At 42.4% G+C, this 6,519-nt stretch overlaps 1 long non-coding RNA gene and 2 other non-coding genes across 3 annotated transcripts; all 3 read right to left on the bottom strand.

The window, feature by feature from the left end:
* Positions 1–73, bottom strand: TRNAV-AAC (transfer RNA valine (anticodon AAC)). The gene has a single exon. It is a non-coding gene; the product is annotated as a tRNA-Val (tRNA).
* A 1,330-nt stretch (positions 74–1,403) lies between these two features.
* LOC142302013 (uncharacterized) lies at positions 1,404–5,749 on the bottom strand. The gene is made up of 3 exons (XR_012752917.1): positions 5,690–5,749; positions 3,945–4,057; positions 1,404–1,558 (listed from the first exon to the last, which is right to left on the bottom strand). It is a non-coding gene; the product is annotated as an uncharacterized LOC142302013 (long non-coding RNA).
* TRNAE-CUC (transfer RNA glutamic acid (anticodon CUC)) lies at positions 3,951–4,022 on the bottom strand. The gene has a single exon. It is a non-coding gene; the product is annotated as a tRNA-Glu (tRNA).
* Positions 5,750–6,519: the final 770 nt, after the last annotated feature.

The following is a 6,519-nucleotide window of genomic DNA, read 5'->3' as shown; positions in this document are numbered from 1 at the left end:
TGTTCCTGCCCGGTCTCGAACCGGGGACCTTTCGCGTGTTAGGCGAACGTGATAACCACTACACTACAGAAACTGCCATGTGTGGTTGGATTTCTGAATGAAGCTGGGATAATGCACCGTCCTGTACGCTCCAAAGGATTGCATTAAATATTTTATAAAATATTTGATCTCCAAAAATTCTGCCACTCTTACATTTTGCAGTGTGTGTCTCTCCATTGCAGAGATATTTACATTTGTTGTTATTTAGGTCCGGTATGGGAAATCTCTACTTGTAGTTTAACTGGGAGTTCCTTCAGAACCTTCTTTTGGGGCGTACAGCGCTATCCCCTAAACCTCCCAGACTCCACCAATCATGTGTTTTGAAGCGTCTGGGTGGAGGGGTGAAATCACACATGCTCAGAGAAGACTCTGGAGAAACGTACAGAGATTTCACATACTGCGCACCAAAAGGAATAAGGCCTAAGACACACGGCATGAAAATCAGTGCGAGTGGAGTGTGATAAAAAAAATCATATTCCACTCAGACCAATTTTAACCTATGTCCCCGCATCCACGAGCGATTATTTTCTCAGCCCTAATCGGACCGAGAAAACTATCGCAGTATGCTGCGGGTGCAATGCGATACTGTTTTCTCTCATACCCATTCAAATCTATGGGGCGAGAGAAAAATTGCAATGCACTACACCAGTGTGCCGCGAGTGCAGGGCGAGAATTACAATAGCCGGTTATGGAGGAGAGAGGGAGATAAATCCCTCCCTCTCCTCCTTAGTGCTGGCCCTCTCCTCCGCAGCGCTGGCCCACCCCTCCTTAGTGCGGGCCCTTCCCTCCTCAGTGCTGGTCCTCCCCTCCTTAGTGCCGGTCCTCCCCTCCTCAGTGCCGGCCTTCCCCTCCTCAGTGCTGGCCCGCCCCTCCTCAGTGCCGGTCCTCCCCTCCTCAGTGCCGGTCCTCCCCTCCTCAGTGCCGGACCTCCCCTCCTCAGTGCCGGTCCTCCCCTCCTCAGTGCCGGTCCTCCCTTCCTCAGTGCTGGCCCGCCCCTCCTCAGTGCTGGCCCGCCCCTCCTCAGTTCTGGCCCTCATCTCCTCAGTGCCGGTCCGTTCCCCGTAGCTAAGGTTCGTTTGTACGATCAGACCTCAGTCGCAGTGACACTCGCATGACACTCGGCTCTGCTCTGCTGCCAGCGTAAGCCAAGTGTCATGCGAGGGGATCGCAGTAATCCCTGTGTGGCCCTGGCCTATATGTAAATATATCTGCAATGGAGAGACAGCACAAAATGGAAAATAGAAGGAGAAAGATAGAAAGGAAGCTCAGCCATTTTACAAGGTGTTTATTAAATTTTTGGAGAAAGTGATAGAAAGTGATAGGTCCTCTATAAGTAATCCTGCTGAGATGTTTCAGATAACACGAGATTACAGCTGAAAATAGGTTTATACATTTATGAAAACGACCACAAAATCAACTCCGAAGCTGCTCCAGGTAAGAACGACGTCTGCTTTTTCCTGATGCGGTCTTGTAAAAGAAAACTTCAGAGGCTCAAATGTCAAATTTCTGCTGCAAAAACCTGGACAACAAAAAAGCATTAAAAGCAGCAAAAAACTCATGGCAAAAACAGAAAGAAAATGTGTAAGAACGTAGAGTAGATATTTCTCCTAACAAACATTAAAAACGTCATGTAAAAAAAGAACGGGTAGAGAAGTGAAGATCGGCCTTTGTAATTTATATGTATTGTGTAAAATGTAATATCTAAGTCATCATATCTTCCACTGACTCCCGAATCTCTAATAGACCCTGTGAAATGTAAATGCAACTCTCAAAACAATTAGGTCTTGACTTCCACCACACACACCACCTTTACTATGGTAATTCAGAGGGCAGTCTAGTGGAAGCATATGGCTGCACAGCAAATGAGTGACATGCTGTGACTGTAACATCCTTCACAAAAGATTCATATCATGTGTGTAATTTTGTGGACATATCATTGGTGCAACCAAACAGGGGTCCAAGAGGTGAAGGGGCCTATTTCTACCTCCAAAGCAGGAGAAATTGTGTTTTTTGATTAGCTCTTGGGCCGCAAAGGGCCCATAGAAGAGGCAGTTTTCTGTCTGTGTACGCCAGTGGTGTAATATATCAGATCCCATAGATGAAGGGGGTAGGGGTCGGTGTGTATGTGTAATGAAGAAATCCTCCCATGAGTGGACCCAGGGAGGAGAGATATGTTCCACCACATCCCCATGGATGGACTACATATCATGATGGATTATTTATTTCCTTTATGTTGACACAATTTGGGGACTCGAGCAAAATGGACTTATAATAATATAATAATAAAGGCTTATGGACATTCTAACATGTAGTGTAGCTAATGGAGGGTCGGAGAGGGTGGTTGCCCCAGGCCCCTTGCTTGGATATGCTCACCTGGTGCTATCACAATGCTTAACTGTATCAGTGTGTGCAGTACACATAATTTGTATTGGAAACTAGAGATGAGCAAACCTTTCAAAGTTTGGTTTGCTAATCTTTACCGAGCCTCCCGGTGTCGGCCAAACAGTTTGGCGAACATAACCAGCCCATTGAATTCAATGGGAGGCCAAACTTATGTGTTGTAAAATGGTCTAGGAGGGCTGTAAAAGAAAGAAAATAAAGCAGGACATACTTACCGAGTCTCCGGCGTGGCTGTAACAGCTCCTGTGGCTGTACTTCTGCTGTCACTAATATTCCTCATCCATAGTCACTGGCTTCCCCACCCGCCGGCATCTCTGATTGGCTGCAGTCAAACCCCGTCCCCAGACAGCGTCTGAGATTGGTTGGAATCACAGACCCTGACTGTAGGACTATTGTGGTATAAAATAAATAAATAAGCAAACAAAATTGGTGTAGGGTCCCCCCATTTATTGATACCAGCATAAATCAAACCCAATGCTACAGGCTGCAGCCCTCACCAGTACTCTTATCTTGGCTGTGTATCAAAATAAGAGGAATCAGATGCGGCTTTTTAAAAAATAAAATGTTAAAACCGGTGAGCGCTCTCCCAAATTTTGATACCCAGGCAAGTTAAAGCTTAACAGTTGCGGGCTGGTATTCTCAGGCTGGGGAGTTCCATGTTTATCGGGTCCCCACTGCCTAAAGATAGCAGTCTGCAGCTATTCAGGATTGTCACACTTCACCTGACTCTTCCTGATTGCCTTGATGCGGTGGCATTCAAGGTAATAAGTGGTTAATAACAGCTAACAGCTGCCACTAAGCCTTAAATTAGTAATGGAAGGCATCTATGAAACCCCCCATTACTAATCTGTAAGTGAAAGTAAATAAACACACGTGCACAGGACCGCAATGCTGGCTTGTGTGGATGATGTAGGATGAGTCATTCACACTGGGCTCAGAAGAAGGAGAACAGCAATCGCAGCAGAGAAGAAACGGCGGACCCGTGAGCAACGACACCCATCGGACTGGACTGGCCCGCGGGTGAGTATAATAAAGGTGTTTTTTACATTCTACAGAGCGGCCTGGGCTCTTATATACAGGATTCTGGAACGCCGTATATAAGAGCTCACTGGTGGTGGTCGCAACTAATAATGGAAAAATCTGGTGACAGGTTCCCTTTAAAAATAAAGGAAATTTTGAATATAAGACTACGTGTATATGACCTTTCCTTTACGATTTGTTTGGTAATTGAAGCAGTTGTTGTCTGCGTTATATGTGCAAATGATGGCTTCTTGGGAGGATGTGACAAAACCCTGTGACTGTTCCTATATCTAGTAAATGGATTTCAGTATTAGAATATAATCGCTCTCACTAATGTCTCCATGTCTGTCGTTTTACAAGAATTAAAGTAAAGTAATACCTTAAATACAAACACTGATCCAAGTCTTAGCTGCCTAAACATACAATAGTATATCTATTTATGAAGCTGAACTAAAAACACTGTCATAAGCAATAAAAATATTTACCAAAACTTCCCTGACCGGGAATCGAACCCGGGCCGCGGCGGTGAGAGCGCCGAATCCTAACCACTAGACCACCAGGGAGGGTCTGTAGGGGCTGCCACTCTGTCACACACGGCCTGATGAGGAGCAGGAACAACAATGACATAGGTTAAAAACACTTTAATAGCAAATGAAAGGTCTTTATTAGAGGTTTTATTTTATATATCAATGTGTTATTTTTAGGACATTTTCTGTACAGTCCACCTGCTCTATCATTGGAAGCAGTTGTGTTCCTGTTTGGTTTCGATCCGGGGTCCTTTCGCATGTGAGGTGAATGTGATAATAGGGATGAATAAATATATAAATTACATAGCTTATCTTATATTTTATAATGCTAATTATGAACAGTACATATGGTACTTTGCACAAAATTTGTTCTACTATTTAAATGCAGTTGAGGGCTACATTTTAAGAAATGTAAGGTCATATATATAAAGATGTGTTTCTGCCCGGTTTCGAACCGGGGATCTTTCGCGTGTGAGGCGAACGTGATAACCACTACACTACAGAAACTTGAGTGGTGACCCAGCCATGTACAATTCAGAGACATCAATGCAAAATTTTTGGGCGGAAAAGTGCTTCTTATAATCCAAAAGTACAGTAATAAAAGCTTGTTTTTTTGCATTCTTACTCTCTTCGACATCACTTATTATTTGAGGTATAATAGTTTTTTTGTTATTTCTCATGATCTTATCATAGTCACTGGGTAGGTGGGATTATAGTTTCATTCTAAGGTCCAGAATTCGATTGTGTAGAAGGGAGGAGTAGATTGGTGGCCAGGATTAAAGAGTGTACATTATCAGTCATTTCTTCATTTTTTTTATTTTTTTTCCCTCTTGAATCTAGAGGCTACTTGTATCAAAGCACCTTGGAGAACCGCTTTGCAGGCATTCTATAGAATTAGTGGCCATACATCTCCTCATCATCTTCTATAAAGTAGTTAGCTAGAGCCTTCTCTATTGTTTCTCAGTTATTGGAGGAGATAATTATTGTATCTCCTGCTGAATGTGTTCTATGTCCTACTATGGGCTCTAATTTAAGGATCAGAGGGGCATGGTCAGTCCTTGTGATTGTGGCATGCTAGGTACAAGGAAGTACCAAGCGAGCAATGAATGGATAAGGGATGGTACCAATAGCGTGCTATCAATACTACCCTCTGCCAGGACATACTTTGAGACAAGCAACAGTTCAGGTATCCAGATTTTCCTATTTATCTATCATAGATTTTTTTTTCCTATATATGTGTGTGTATATATATATATATATATAATTATATATGTAAGGATGGTTGACCTTAGGGAGATCAACATCCAGCACCGCGGAGCACCATCACGTGTTTCTCAACGCAGTGATTCTAGAATATATATATATATTTTTTTTTTCTTTTCTCATTTCATTTCATATTTCTTAAATACATGTAGATTTTTTTATATAGTTTTAACAATTTTTACAATTTTTCACACTTTTTTTATAACGTTGCTAGCGTATTATACTTTAGAGTTAGGAGTTTTTTAACCATAGGCTCTAACACAGCCATCTTTGATCGCTCTTTCATCTCTAGGGTACCCTCTAAGCATTATCAATTTCCACCAGGAACCCTACAGGATATTGACCAGTATGCTTTCTGCTTAGTTAACCATTCTTATCTACATCTCTTTGGCCTTATCCGACTAACTAGTTTATACTCTTTAATTTTCGGCGTCTTTTACCTCACACTGGTGGGGCGAGCCATCTCCTTCTCCATCATCCCCCTCGAGCTGACATCCTTTCTCTTCTGCAGGACCTGTATTTTTAGTTTGTTAGTTACCACTTCCCACCACAACCAGTGTTAGTTAACACTTACAGTCATTTTTCCTTCCCCTTTTTAGGCTCGATACAGATCCAGTCACATATGTACCACCCTTCATTGTTATCCGTGCCTGGATACCTGGATCTTGACGCTGTCTTCTGATTTTTTAAATATATTTATGTTTTTACTAAATAAAATTTATAAAATGTTTTAGATGTGTTTCTTACCTCTTTTTTTACATTCATAACATATCTAGATCCATGTAAAACCTCCCCCCATTAGGTAGCGCAGTAGTATTTATCTATTTCTGTTAGTGTCTTCTACTCTGGACAGGGGATACGTGGATCCTGTCTTCTACCAGCGGCTTCCTATCAACATCCCTGCCCTCAAGCTGTGGTTCTAGAGAACTCCCTATGGAACAACCAGCGGGTGCTATTTATAATTCCCTCCCAACAGTATATTTAACTATCTTTGTCATGTTACACCTACCTGGCCCATCTGTTTCTAGAGCGCTAGTGTCCAATTAATTAATAAAAACATTCCTAACCCCCGAGCGTAAACTTTTTGGGACTGTATGGTCCAAAGACAAAATTTTCAGCTGTTCAAACTGAAGCAGATATGGAAATTAGGGTAAATCTCCAGATAAACCTCCCAGAAGACTTGTGATGAGTTCTGAGTTGGGGTCCCTTATTTCCATCTGAGACTATTCATTTAAATGTGGTTTCATTTATTTCAGTACATCAGGAGTTA

The sequence above is a fragment of the Anomaloglossus baeobatrachus genome, chromosome 4 (genome assembly GCF_048569485.1).
Source record: "Anomaloglossus baeobatrachus isolate aAnoBae1 chromosome 4, aAnoBae1.hap1, whole genome shotgun sequence".
Taxonomy (NCBI): domain Eukaryota; kingdom Metazoa; phylum Chordata; class Amphibia; order Anura; family Aromobatidae; genus Anomaloglossus; species Anomaloglossus baeobatrachus.
Note: the sequence above shows the minus strand (reverse complement) of the source record. Positions and strands in the feature narration are given on the sequence as shown.